The sequence below is a fragment of the Giraffa tippelskirchi genome, chromosome 4, assembly GCF_054371585.1.
Source record: "Giraffa tippelskirchi isolate mGirTip1 chromosome 4, T2T-mGirTip1v1.2.pri, whole genome shotgun sequence".
NCBI lineage: Eukaryota > Metazoa > Chordata > Mammalia > Artiodactyla > Giraffidae > Giraffa > Giraffa tippelskirchi.
The window spans coordinates 159,345,149-159,360,254 of record NC_137278.1 but is presented as its reverse complement, the minus strand read 5'-3'; the positions used below and the strand labels follow the sequence as shown (position 1 = coordinate 159,360,254).

The following is a 15,106-nucleotide window of genomic DNA, read 5'->3' as shown; positions in this document are numbered from 1 at the left end:
GTTCTGCAACCAGGAGGATGTGGAGAACATGGGTGGCGAGGAGCTAAAGAGCACAATTTGGTTTCTCACTTGAAATGCTGAGCCATCCGGAGCAAAGAAATGGACTGTCTCAGCAATGCTATGGGAAGGTTATCTCACGCTCAGGCTTTCTATCTGCAAGCACCATTAAATCAATGGAGTGATGTTCCAAGCACAAAATTATCCTTCACAAATAAAATTCTCATTTTCTTATAGCAGTGTTATTTTTCCTTATTGCCACATATTTAGGTCTCATTTAAGGCTATTTAGGGTTTCCCTGGTGGTTCAGATGGTACAGAATCTGCCTGTAATGCCAGAGACCCCAGTTCGATCCCAGAGTCAGAAAGATCCCCTGGAGAAAGGGAATGGCTACCCACTCCAGTATTCTTGCCTGGAAAATTCCATGGACAGAGGAGCCTGGTGGACTACAGTCCATGGGGTCACAAATAGTTGGACATGATTGAAGTGACTAATACTTTCACTTTTCACTAAGGTAACTTAAATCCTTTAACCAGAGTAATTTTAGAAAGGATGTCACTTATTTCTTATCATGTGCAAACATCAACCAATGACATTGATTTCCCAACACCAAACGGGAAGTTACAAAAAAAAAAAGGAGAAGAGAAAACTCAGATCTGCCAAGTGGTCCTCACTGACCACTCTGTGGACCTGCTGTCATTTCTCATTACCCTTTTTTTTATGATTGCTCACACAGATTAAACCCAGGTGATTTAGTTATTAGTGGAATGAATGTGAATTAATCCTGATTATAAATTTTAATGAGACAACACGTCTCAGATGTTCCAAATACAACACTTATCTTTTTCTGGGTGAAACTAGAAATTATTTTCTTTGGAAACTTTGGTTGTTTCATCTCTGCTATTTTGACTCAGTGGAATAATCTGCCTATCAGTAAGGTCAGATGAGATAGAACTGGAATCTCAGGCTTCCTGTATCTATCTTCTTACCTTCACTCCACAGTTAAATATTTCTCCTTCCCTTTCATTCACATGTTTTATAACTTCACAAAATGACAAGACATACAGCATGACATCAAGCTTGACCTTGCCATTATGCCTGATTGTTAAAAATTACACTAGTCCTTGAATATTGACAAAATTCCTTTCACTATTTTCTCTGTTGGTTTATTAAGTGGCAGCGTCAGTCTTAAGGAAATGGGGCCTCATTTCTGTGGCCATTTGTTCAATTCTTTGAAGACTGACATCACATAAACCCCCCTCCCCAATCTTCTCTTTTTATATCCTCAGTATATTTCACTTGTCAGAAATAATTAGAATGGCTTAATAAATACAAGACCTTGCTCTTTACTGTTCCAGAATGAATGCGTGCAGAAAGCTGTTATGAGTTTTGTTCTAGTTGGAAATCTGCATTCAGCATCAGTCATATCTCATGAACAAGCAGAGATCTGCCCTAATGTTTCAGATTTCTATTTCTCTGAATTCAGCCCTCCCTCCCAAACACTGCTTGTTCCTTATAGATAATTATTAATGGTGAAGGCACTTCTCCTTCTGAGGTGACCCTCACCTTGTACCACTTTTCATGTGAGCAAGTTCAAGGCAGTGACTTTTCTATGTCACTTTTTAATATCAGGGCAGCTTGTTTCAAAGCAGCTTTCTGACTAGAATGGAAAAAATAAAACCAGGAGGTGATGATAAAACCTTGCACTCAGAGCTCTCTCTTATTTCACACTCTGTCCTTAGAATGGGCACTGCCTGTTCTTTTCATCAAAGGCAGAAAATCTGTTTTGTATCCAAGGTAAATGGAGAATGCCCACATCTCCAGTTCCTTTCAAAGCTGACTATTCTCATATGGTAAAAAGCTATTACAAAGGGTCCCATTTTATCACAGTCTTGGTTGTATTGTTGGATAAATAAAGTCATCTCTCTGCGAAATGCTGCATTCTACACACCTCTCCAGGTGGATGGGATGCAATCTAATATTGGGGACATTATCCTTTTTCACTGATAATCGGGATTACAACAAGTTTTCTGAATCTCGGATTTGTTGGTTGATATTAACTCCTCTGACAAGCTCTAGGAAAAGAACTCTGCCAGATGGGTTTACGAGCAGAGAGGCCAATGCTGGCTGAGACTCCTACCACAATTCTGGGGGACCAGTTTCTGAGATGGCTGTGGTTTGATGGAAAAAATTCTTGACTTGAACAGATGGGATTGGGTTTCCTCTCTACCACTTATTAGCCATGTGGCTTTGAGCAAACCACACATACTCCCTGAGGCTTACTTTATAAAATGCTGGTAATAATACCTCTTGAAGCTTATATAATAAATTGGACAGTGTATATGGCAATGAAAGCATTGGTTCATAATAAAGCTTCATACAAATGCTTGGCATTATTTCTTCTCAAATAACAACCTAGACCTAATGAACAAATACATCATGGACACCAAACAGATATCTAGAGGACAAATCCACGTAAAATATAATCATGTTTATTCAACACTAGGAATACGGCTTTCTTCTAAAAAATATTACCATTACTAAAATTTAATCTTATGTATATATCATATGTATAGGTGACCAATTTTCAGAAAATGATAATGCAGTAAAATCCTCAAAATGACATACAGGGTAGACATAAATTAATACTCTTAATAATTCAGGAGGCATTTCATTGTCTTATTGCACCTAAGGGCCATAATTATGATTATCAGTGGCTAATTTACTGGAAAAATGGTAGGAATTGAAATCACTCTGTGATATAACTGAGAATAAATTTTAAGAATTAAGTCATACTATCCATTTTTATACTGTCATCTGTCTCTATTTCAAAAAAGTAGCATCACTTCAGTAATACTAAGTTACCTGACCTGAGCTTTTTAGTGATTTGTGCTCTAAGGCGATGCTAACCACAGCAGAAGTGTTCTAACACATCTGCAAGCATGCTGCCCAAGCATAATGACTTCTAGGTGTTCAAGGCAGGAATTCTACTTCTCTGAATCTGGCGCATCAGGTTTGGAAAGAGCAGCAGGAAGTAACTGCAGAGGTGGGAAGCAGAGAGAAAATAATAAGCTCTGTCCTAACTAATGGATGAGACTGTCAAAAAGACGAAATGAGTTCAAGTTTGAGGAGGACTTTGAAGTTACTGGCATAGAGGAACGTAAGGAAAGCTGTTACTATAATTATTACTATTAATAGTCTCACTCAGTTTACAAAGGATAAGTTATGCATAGCTTGAAAGAGAAGAATTTTTTTTCAAATGATGGTACCGTTTATTCCTCCAGCATACAATTCTTGCTTTTTCAGCTTATCTCTCAGCCAACATTGGTGACACGTATAGTCTCTTCCTGTTTTCTCCTGTTTTTGGCATAGTTTGACACAGTTGGAAGAGATGGGAAGATCTCGTAGAGAATAGAAGTGCAAGTGAATTTGGAAATTTAAAAATAACTGTCTCTGAAGAGTAAGGTATAAAGGGCTTCCCTTGTGGCTCAGCTGGTAAAGAATCTGCCTGCAATGTGGGAGACCTGGGTTTGATCCCTGGGTTGGGAAGATTATCCCCTGGAGAAGGGAAAGGCTACCCACTCCAGTATTCTGGAGAATTCCATGGACTGTATAGTCCATGGGGTTGCAAACAGTCAGATATGACTGAGCGACTTTCACTTTCACTTTCATGAAGGGCTAAAGATGCTCTTTTTCAATATGGCTAAAACCATGGAGCAATTATTGTAGGATGGTAGAATATTCTGAGGCTCGAAATATGCACACTATTAGGACAGCATCGTCACAAAAGGCAGATACGTGTCATCATGATCCCTGTTCTGAGCTTGGCCATCTTAATTGTCTTCTTGAAATGAATAAATCTGCTTATGTGCATGTGTGTGCAAATGCAGGCATGGGCCCTTATAGTTGTATAATTATAAATGCACACAGTCCAGAAAAATATGTTACAGGACACATTTGGCACAAGGCTATCAACAATCATCCATGAACCAATTAAAAGTAAAACTAGATGAATAAAAGTAGGTATTCATTTCCCCACCATGAGAAGGACTATTTTATCTCTTTCAAGTAATTAACACAAGCATCTTTGGAATACTGCTGTAACACTTCACAGCGCTTATTGCAGGGGCTTGGGGGTGGGGAGAAAACTATGAAGTGGTTTTATAATGGGCAATACTCTCCTAAACAAGAATGAGGGATATTCCAGCTAGCATGGAATGATTAATCCAGGGGATCTTCCTGACCCAGGGATCGAACCGGGTCTTCTGCATTGCAGGCAGATTATTTACCATTTGAGCCACCAGGGAAGCCACCAGGGAAGATATACACACATATCTTTTATAACTGAGCCTACTACTCCATGGTGGTAACTGAGTTCTGTAGTAGAAGAGCTATTTTTGATTGATGTAAGCACCTTTTCTGGCATTTAGCCATCACAGGAGCTTTCAAAGCTTCACCCAGGACACCATGCCCACGATAACCTCAAATCTAGGGAATCGAAAATAGTAGTAAACCCATCATGCCTGTCAGCCCACATTCACAGCTAAAAGGGTTTTCCTTCTTGTTTGTAATGGGACAGATTTAAGGCAGTAGAGTAAAGTCGTACCCTACTTATTACAAACCTATGCATATGTACTCAGCATAGAAAATCCCCACAAGCCTTAGAACATGGGCCCAGGTAGCATACACTGCTTCCCCACTGCCAAGAGCACCATTTTTTATCCCATTATCAGTGCAGCTAAGCTAGGATCCTTTATAGAACAGAGCACAAAGAACTAACAGTCTTAAAAACTGGGTCTAATATTTTGTCTACAATATGACCAATTTGACTTACGAGTTGGCCCTAATCATTCATTTGTTTGAAAATACACCTCTACCATGAACCAGGCACTTTGGTCAAGGTGAGATCAGAAGATGAATTATCCTCTATTCACTCTCCTTAAGAAACTTAACAATTGTACAAGCAATAACTTCAAATAAAGTAAAGATCTTAAAAATTCATCTTTTCTAACCTTTGAAAAATTCATGCCTGTGTCTTTAATATAACCTAAAATCTTACTCATTGTAGGAGTGAGCATTATTATTTATGTCCACACTTTGAAAATTAAAATAAAAGAGCTACTAACAGAAGCAGTGAGTTAAATGGGAAGCTGGTAAACTAGGACCACTGGGCCAAATCCAACTTGCCCTCTGTTTGTGTAAAGTTTCACTGGAAGGCACTCATGTTCGTCTGTTTATGTATTATCTATGGCTGCTTTTGCGCTACAACAGAAGTGGTGACTTGCTAGAACAAAGAATAAGTTGATTAAAATTGGACCATGTGCTTATAAAACAGAATGTACCTATTTGTCTATTTTCCACTTTGGTGTGTGTGTGTGCGTGTGTGTTTATTTTTTGGCTACATTGAGCATGTAGGCAGGATCTTAGTTGCCTGACTAGGGATCAAACCTGTGTCCCTTGCATTGGGAGCAGACAGTCTTAACCACTGGACTGACAGGGAAGTCTTTGGTGTGTTCTATTTCTGTAGGATATTAGTAAGAGTGAATTCTTAAGGAATGTGTGCTTCCTCTCTGATACTAGGAAGAAAAAAAAAGCTACAGTGAATAAGTAGCACTGTAAAACATAGGTAGAGAGAATATAAATTCAAATTGGAGTGACTTTACAAGCAAAGTTTTTAAACCTCAACTTTGCCGCTTCATTCACACCCATATGGGCCAAGTGCTAAAGTTCTGGTGTCTGTAGTGGGGAGTAGGAAGAAAAGCTGGAGTTGAATAATTAGGACAATAATGGAGCTTATTTAACCAGTCTTTAGACATGTTTATGATGCTTTGAGAACTGCCCCAATTCCTGAATGTCCCAACTTTATCCTGAAAAGAATCTGGCAAAAAAAAAAAAAAAAATTGCTTAAGATAAATTTTTGCAAAACATTTGCATGGATGGAGCTACATAGCTAACTGCCAAAGATGCTCCAATTTAATTATGCCCTGCAAGTTGGCTGGGCTTGTCTGGCATTTCATTAACAAAAAATAAACCTTACTCTTCTCCCTGAGAAAATAACATTTGTCATATTTTGGGGGACAGCAAAGCTCAGTGTGCTACTTATTGGTACAAAAAACATATATATCTGAAATGTGGATAAATAAACCTTTAAAATACTTTCTCTGACATCGTAACTGACTCTTGTGACTCTTCTAAATGAATTGCGGTATTCTGTGCAAGTCAATAACTTAGTCTTTTTTAAATTTCAGCTTTTCTGGGGGAGTAAAACATAAGTAAGGTATGGATGCTGGGAGAGAGGTTAAAGATACTTGTATATTTGTGACTCAGGTACTGTTCAGAAGGAAAAGTAAAATTAAATTAAAGTCACAACATATATACAAAGATATATATACACACATATATATTTATATGTGCACCTTCCTGACTCAGTTGCCAGCAGTGGGACCAACTGCTTCTGTACTGAATTCTTATCAAAGAACATCTGAATTTAGTTGAAGGAACTAAGTAACTAACAAGTTGTTCATAGCTACTGGTGTACAGCTCACAAAAATACAAATTAGAAAATCAGAGTTAATTCAATGACTGGCATATGCACAGCGTACTGATAAGAATAGACAGGATGGAGGGTGACAAGACATGTAAAGAAAAGATTGTTGGAAGAGGTGACACACTTGTGTTGCTGGAAGGAAGATTAGGAGGGGGCTAGGGAAGAGGAGTGAGAAGTGACTGAGAGGGCAAGGAGTCTGTAAAAGCAAAGCAACGATGTGGTTTATACGTAGAATTCGCAGCTATTGTGTGCTGCTTGAGAGTGAAGTTTAAAACAGGAAATCGTTAAGAGATAAGAGTTTCAAGAGGCAGGAAATAGCACATTTAGGAATAGAATTTGAGATGCGACTATTTGGGGCTTTATCCAGCATGGCAGGAAAACATGGGAGGGTTTTAAACTTGCAAGTGGCAGGTTGACTTTGAGTTGTATGGATATGATGGTGCCAAGGCTGGTGGAAGAAAAGTCATTAAATAGCACAGATGCCCAAGCAAGAGATAAACCACAGCAAGTGGCAGCAGGTCTGGTCTGCAACAGTGGTAGTAAGTATGGTCAGCACAGTCAGATTTAAGAAGTATTTTGGATGGAAGGTTAGCAAGTCTTGGTAATGCGTTTGATTTGAAAAGCCACAGAGATGGGAAATGAGAAGCCAAAAATGACTCTGGGGTCTGTAGTTTGGGTGAATGAGTAGATAAAAGTTCCACAAGACTATGCAGAGACCACAGATGGAAAAACCAGGTTATAGGAACAATGAGGAGGCTTGTTTACACATGTTTGGTTGGAGGGCTCCCAATGGACAGGGCAGACAGTTGGATATTCAAGTCTGAATTGCAGTAAGGAAATTCAAATTACATTTAAAATATCTGAGTAACTGTAAATCATGGCAGTAAATAAGAGTATAAAAGGAAAGTGTGGTAGGAGAGAAAAGTAATGGGCTGAGGATGAACCTTGGGGAAGAAAAAGAAGAGAAGGTCATGAAAGAGACAGAGAAGGAACAATAAGATGCTCTGGTGGGAATGGTGCCATGGAAGCCAGGGTAGTAGGGAACTTTGAGGAGGAAAGAATGATCAATGCACCGGAAATTCAGAGATTCATGAAAGATCTCAAAACCCACCGGATGTAGCAATCCAAGAATCGTTAGTTCCGCTGTGAAGTTAAAGCAGGTATTAGACGCTGGAATTGTAAAGGAGACAAGACAAAGAGCAAAGCACATACAGGTCACATTTTCAAGAGGTCTGAATGAGACGGGGAGTAGAGAGATGGGAATGAAGATGGACAGGGCAAAGGAAAGGACTTTTCGGACAGGAAAAATACAGGGATACACTTGAACAGATGACCTGAGTCATCTTAGATGCCTGAGTGCAAACCCAGACCACAGTAAACTCAGCTATGGCTCCATCAATGTCTGTTCCATCCCATTCCCCTTTCTCTTCCAACCGTCCTTTTTGTTCTACCACATTCACATGGAGAAACTTTCTGGACAATCAACCCTAGTCCTGGGATTGCAGGTTCTTTAGCAAGCAAGCATGAAATAAGATAGAGGCAGATCCACAATTCTTTTATGATATTTCCTGAGGAAATCAGAGAACAGATTTTTTTTTCTTAAATAATTACTGTTTTAAAAAATCTCTTTCTTAACACCTATTTAAGCCCTGTCAGTTATTACTATAGTGATAATACTTCATAATAATGCCTTTGTGATAGATGTGTGGGCACATTATAAGACATGGAAAATAAGATCTGATTTGTTGGTTGATGGCAAATATACGTGCCGCTAGTTTTCTACAGTTTAGAGTCTCCTACACTGGGAAAGGCCAGCACAGCATAAATAGAGTCTCATCTGGATATAAATAGAATTGAGATTCTCCTGGCTTTGCCACCACCTAGCCCTGTGACCTTATGCAAGTCCTTCCTCTAAGTTCAGTCTTCATTTTAACTATGAAATAAGGTACTTAAATCTGATGGTTTCCTCATCTAGAATTTCCAGCTAAAAGAAAATTATGACCAAAACTCCCATTACATTTTCTAAGATTTAGGAAATTACATCAAATATGTTCTGAAGTAAATATTCAACAGTTCCAACGTCATTGCTGCTGCTGCTGCTGCTGCTAAATTGCTTCAGTCGTGTCCGACTCTGTGTGACCCCATAGACGGCAGCCCACCAGGCTCCCCCATCCCTGGGATTTTCCAGGCAAGAACACTGGAGTGGGTTGCCATTTCCTTCTCCAGTGCATGAAAGGGAAAAGTGAAAGTGAAGTCACTCAGTCGTGTCTGACTCTTAGCGACCCCATGGACTGCAGCCTACCAGGCTCCTCCGTCCATGGGATTTTCCAGGCAAAAACACTGGAGTGGGGTGCCATTGCCTTCTCCGTCCAAGGTCATTAAATTATGGCATATATCATGGGAGAGAAATGTCTACTGGTAAGAATTAGAAAAGAGTTTATACACATAGTCTTTTCTTTTTTTCTTTTTTTTTTTTGATGAAAAGCTCATCTGAATCACACAATATTTTTCTTTGCTTTCAAAGTCCAATATCAAGTGTTTGATGACAAATCAAAGCAGGATTGTTCCAGCCACAGTGCACATGCCAGTGTCTCCAAAGGCAGAGTCAGAATGACAATTTCTGGAGACAAATGATTCGTTTCTCTTTCAGCTCTATTCACTAGAACATAACCACAGTCGAGATTCAATCTGAGGTTCAGTAATACAGAGGCTGTCGCCTTTGGTTACCACACAGGCTGCAGTTTCTCTCTGTAGTGTCTCCCTAGACAATGCCGGATGAGAGGACCTCACAGAACTCTGGTGTGTGGGAGCTGGGAAATAAAAAAATGCTTTAGCTTTCAATATGTGAGTATATGTTAATACTTGGTGATCCTGGATCTAAAATGGGATAAATCAAAGTGCAAAGAAATAGCCTTAAGTCTCTTTCTTCTTCATTCTAGAGACAGAAGGAAAAGACATGCAATAAGTATGTTGGGTCCTCTTTCTGGAATTTATTCTATACCTTCACTCAGTCTCGCCCTACTTGTAATTCTTCCATCAAATAAGCAAAACCTTTGAACAATATTTAATTCCTTTCTATCCTTCACTGTTTCTGAAGTGTACCTTCAGTGGTGTTGGGTTTCATTAATGTTCTTTTGTGTGATTATTTCCTTCAGTTCAGTTGCTCAGTCATGTCCTACTCTTTGCAACCCCATAGACTGCAGCACACCAGGCTTCCCTGTCCATCACCAACTCCTAGAGCTTGCTCAAACTCATGTCTACTAAATTTTCCCCCTTTTATTTTACATCACATCTACAGACCCAGTCTAGAACCTGGCAGTCACTTGCCTGAATTATTATGGCCTCTTTCATCTGGTCCTCTGATTTCTGAAAATTAAAACTCTTCATCTGCCTTTACTCGGCTTTCAAATTTCATGAACAAGCCTATGGTCAATACACAGCAGAACTGCTGGGGTTGCTTCCCTATTTTCCCTGGACCTCATCACTTCTACTTCCTGCATAATCAGAGTTTCAAGTGGACCCTGTATTCCATAGGCTCTCCTAGCTTCACAGTCCATAGCGGCACCTCACTGTGCCCTGTCTCTTCACCCTCTCTAGTTGGCCATATTCTTCTCCAGCAAGCCGTCTTGATGCCCACTCATCTACTCATTACTCTTTCATTCCTAGGCCTTCTCCCATAGTGTGTCCCAACTTTGTGATGATGCCTTCAACTCATTCAGTCTTCTCCCCTTTTTCCCTCAGCAATTTCTGGCTTGAGCCTTCTGTAAGAAGTCTATCTTTGCTGGCAATGTCTGGAAAGCAAACATACTTTTGTTGTAATTTCTCAAGCACATAGCATTCACTACACCATCCCTTTTTTCAACACTTAAAATTACCCTGCGATTTGCATGTCTTATACGTTCATAACTTCAGTGGTATTTTCCCACTCCAAATGTATTATATCTGTATTTCCTTTATTAGACACTAAGCTCCCGAGTGAAAGAATTATATAGTTGTAAGTCAACCCTTTCTGGTACTGTGCAATCATTTAAAACATAAGTTTAATAGTGAGAATAATCTAGAAACTAGTATGCAAGTTTACTGTTCTTCCAGGAGGACATAATGAACCACAAGCTATGTGGTCTTAGTAACCACATAGCTCTATCAGCTCCTCAGTGGGCTTGGAAAGCACTAAGCCTGTGTTTTTTATTTTTTTTAAACCTTGCTCCCAGTCCTGTGGAGCTAATCCAACCACAGACTTGTCTTTGAAGTCAACTGGAACATCATGCATGGATGAGCTCCAGAGAGCACACAAAAGCAAGGAAAGAAAACTGACATGTTATTCTCAACCAAAGAGACTGTGCTATTTCCGTGCTTCTACACACACCTGGGCTTCCCACAGACTTCAAGAGCCTGCAGATGAAGTAGGAGAAGAAGCTGAAGTTAGAAGTGTCTTGTGAATGGGGAACGTGCAGCAGATGAAGCCACAACAGAATGAAAGCTTGAAATTTCTAGTAAATAATAGTAAATAATACTCATTTTTTCCTTTATCAAGGATCATAAAAATCACACATATAAAATTCTTCAAGGCTACAAAACTCCTCCCCGAGAATGTCAAGCTCTTCTGGAAATGGCATCCACTCTTCCTCTGAGGCACAACAATTACCTTGTAGACTAGCATTCAATTCCATGTAACAGCCATTTATCCAGAATCTTTACTGAGAAGGAGTTGCGCTCATCAGAATGAGAAGCACCATCACCATCTTCAAGAAAAGCATAAAGCAGCTCTCATAGCTTATAGCCCTCCACGGCCACTTACAGAGACACTCTCAAACAGCCTCGGTCCGCAACGCAGCAACATGGTAAAATATAAATTACAGCCTTAACACTGCTTCTCAGAGTCAAGCGCTTGAAACTAAATGACATTTTTGAAAATTAACTAAATTTATTTTGTGCCTACCTTTTGATCCTGCAAGTCCTTTCCTATAAACAAATTCTACAGAAATAAAAGAACCAAAAAGAGGTCCCAATACTTAACAACCACGTATGGTTAAGTAGGTTTTCTTTACCTCTCCAAGCTCAGTGTGGTAATTTGGAAACTGTGGATAATAATAGTACTTGCCTCATAGGCATGTGGGTATGATATCTGGAATGTGGGAAATGGCCAAGAAACACTAGTGGGTGTTATAATCCTTATTTTGCAGAGGAAGAAATGGTGTTTCAAAGATGCTGAACAATTGGTCCAAGGTTACAGCAGGTCTGGGATTTGGATCTAATTTGATTTGCTTCCAAAGTCTCTACCCTTCCTGTCTCAAAGGCTGCTGCTTAACTTAGAGCCCTGAAGTGAACAAGAAGAGGAGACATCAGCTGAGAAGACCCTCTACATGCCATCCTGATGATTATTCTAGGAAGCTTGCATTCTAATACACCTTTCTTCCAAAATGTGTATTCAAATACTGGAATATTAGACTCAGAAACTATTCAAGGTCCTCAAATCATGGAGCACTAAACTCAAAAGTAAAAAGGATCAAAACCATGGCCAGTCAATATAGCCTAAAAAATGAACATAAACCTGAAAATCTGACACTCATAGATTATTGGAAAGATGTGGATTCACTACAGGTGCAAGGAAAAAGGCTCTGTGCTCCTGGACATGGATGGGACACTAATTTCAATTTCACCTTTACATATTTCCAGATGAAACATAAAATGTGGCATTTGCCCTTAGAAGCATCACCCATCAAAACACTTTGGCTACTTTATTGGGAGAAAGAACTGTATGATGATGAGCAAGCTGTGCCGAAGTTCAGTTAAGTGTGAGTGTGCCGGAGATGGACCAAAGAGGCGTGCCAACCCCTGAAAGAATGAACAAGGTGAGAACGTCCACACTCAAACGTGTTTACTTTGAGAAGTGTGATGCTAAAATTACATTTGGAGAAAACAGTAAGACATCATGAGCCAGCAGAATGAAACTGAGAACAGTGAATCTCTAACTCAGCACAAACTTGATCTCTTTTTTTCCTAAACACTTTTCTTTTATTTCTTCTGGTTCACAAATTTAACCATTTTCCATAGTCCCGGATGTAGAATTCTTTGACCTTCTCAAGTGTGTGTTTTTTTTTTATTTGTTTCATTTTTTTCTTCAAATGGTGTGAGCCCAAATGTATAGTTTTAGGCTAGATAGACTGTCTCTAAGTCTCTAATCTTCTCTAATCTTCATGTTCCAGATTGTCCTGAGAGAAATAGAGAGAAATTCTACTGAGGAATTTTTCAACCATAACTTTACATTGCATGGAGTTCAAAAGTGTCTACTGCAAACAGCTATCAAGATGAAATACAGCTCAGAGCAGACAGCAGTGAGAGGAGTTCCTTATTGGGGCAGTGAAGGAATTTTTAAGTCACAGGGAGGTGTGTCATGTCTCTGCTCTCGTTACCTGTTTAGACAGGTAGATGGTGAACCTTGCTTCCCCAGACACTGAGAATCGAGAATTGCCATATTCTAGGGAGGATGCTCCTGTCTAGTCTCCAAGTGGGTCTCATTAAGTATTCTTGTGTCTGATCTCCCCCATATGAGCATCTATTACAAGCCCATCCACACACTAGGATCCCCAGAAGAAACAGTTATTTGGTGTCCTCCCCGGAACCCTTAAAACAGGACATCTGTCTTCCCCTGCTTAGTGGCTGCCATGCTGTGTCCACAGGAAATTCTGGTGGGATTGGACTGTGTTTTTTTTCCTCCCCAATTCTTTCCTTTCCTGAGAAAACAGAAACAGTCAAGGTTCTTCTCTCTATGTCTACAAACTATATACTCCTCAAGATAAAAGAATAATTATCACTGGGTTTTTCAACACAGTTCTCAATGTAACTAAGGGTAAATATTTCAAGGCTTGTGAAGTTTTAAAAATTTTTGACTGACTAGTCTTTGGCTTTGGAAGATGAAAATCAATATGCAAGCAAAATTGTTGGTTTTTCTTAAAATCTTTAAAATTTATATTCCAGATAAGAACTAACATTGAACCAATCCCCAAGCTCTTTGCTTAATGTTAGATTTTATTTGGAATAGTATTTTTATTTTATTGTGGGTGAACGGGTGTAATATTTCTGTCAAGAAAGCAAAACTATGGGCAGGGTTTTAAACAACCAGGGATGCTGTTAAAGACAGCTTTGAAAAGTTTTCCATTTTAGAGATTATGTTAGCTTGTCTTCTCAAGATAGCAAGAAAGTTGAAGTATTAAAAAAAAAACAACTTCAATTTACATGTCTGTCCAAATTTTGGAAGAATATCATAAAGTGAAAATAAGGCAATGGTAAACTCCACCACTCCCCACACACATATTCTATTATAAATAATCGATTAAAGTAAGGCATGTAAAAGTTTTGGACAGTTGAATTAATTGACTAACCATGCAACACACTTGATATTTTAAAACATTCATGAAAGGAAAATTTTTTGTTGATGAAATCAATTAAAAGATGTAAAATCTATTTTCAAGAAGTTAGCCTTTATTCTAAATGTTCTCATTATTGTTCTCACAATAAATAATCTGAAACAATCTTCTGAACCCAAAAGCTATATTTGATTGTTAATACTGTTTTCCACCTGTGAGAAAATAGCTTCTCCCTTCACAGTACTGAAGCATGATAACTAGGAGTAATTTTATTATATTATCCAATTAGTTCTTTAGAGTTCTTTTTCTCTCTCCAATTATACTATAGTTGATGAGAGAAAGATCATATTTTCTCTTTTTATAAAATCCTCTACAGTGCCTTTAGCAACACTGGTCAGAAAAGATAATTAAGGGGAAAAAAGCCAATTGAATAATTGAGTAAATAAATGATTTGAATTCTTCCCAAATTTATGACATAATTATGATTATTGAGTAAAAGAGAGACTGATTTAGTCAGGAAGATCATATGTTATACCAACTTTCACTCAACCTGTAATAGGAAAAATAAAATGCCCTAAACCAGTAGAAATCCCAAACTTTAAAAATATTTTGTTTGCAGTAAAGAATCACAAATTATTTGCCACATGTACTGATATTCCCTAATGTATTTATTTAATACATGTATTAATGCATTTAATACATGTATTAATAAATGTATTTATTTAATGTATTTAAATAAAAATTTAAAGAGATATCTGTCTAGAGGAGGTTAAAATTTTCATAAATATTAGAAATTCAATAAGCAACGAGGTGAATTGAAATGTACTGGATTGCATTGCATTGCACTGAATTTGCAGGATTAAAGTGCAATGAAGACTAAACTCTGGACTCAAATCTTTCTAGCACTTTGAAACTTTGAAAGCACCAGCCCTAAAAATTAAAAAAACACAGATCTCAATCTTTAAGATGACACACTGCCTGTTTACACAGATAATTCCATTCTTACACCATTTTTCCTACTTGTCAAAACTATTTCCCTGGACTGCAAATAAGCACAACATCAGGTGGGTGACAAGGTATGTTTCATATTTCCATTATGTAATTATACATACCTCTTGGGTGACTTTCTTGTCACTTGCAAGTTATACCATTCTTGTTATTTTTAAAAAATTAAAAGCTGCTAACATGAAACTAT

General features: G+C 38.4%; 2 long non-coding RNA genes across 2 annotated transcripts in view; one reads left to right on the top strand and one right to left on the bottom strand.

Moving 5' to 3' along the window:
- LOC145546956 (uncharacterized) overlaps positions 1–15,106 on the bottom strand; it is a 96,957-nt gene that overhangs the window by 75,047 nt on the left and 6,804 nt on the right. The window lies entirely within an intron of this gene.
- Positions 8,875–13,441, top strand: LOC145546957 (uncharacterized). Its single transcript, XR_014083415.1, has 2 exons — positions 8,875–12,396; positions 12,751–13,441. It is a non-coding gene; the product is annotated as an uncharacterized LOC145546957 (long non-coding RNA).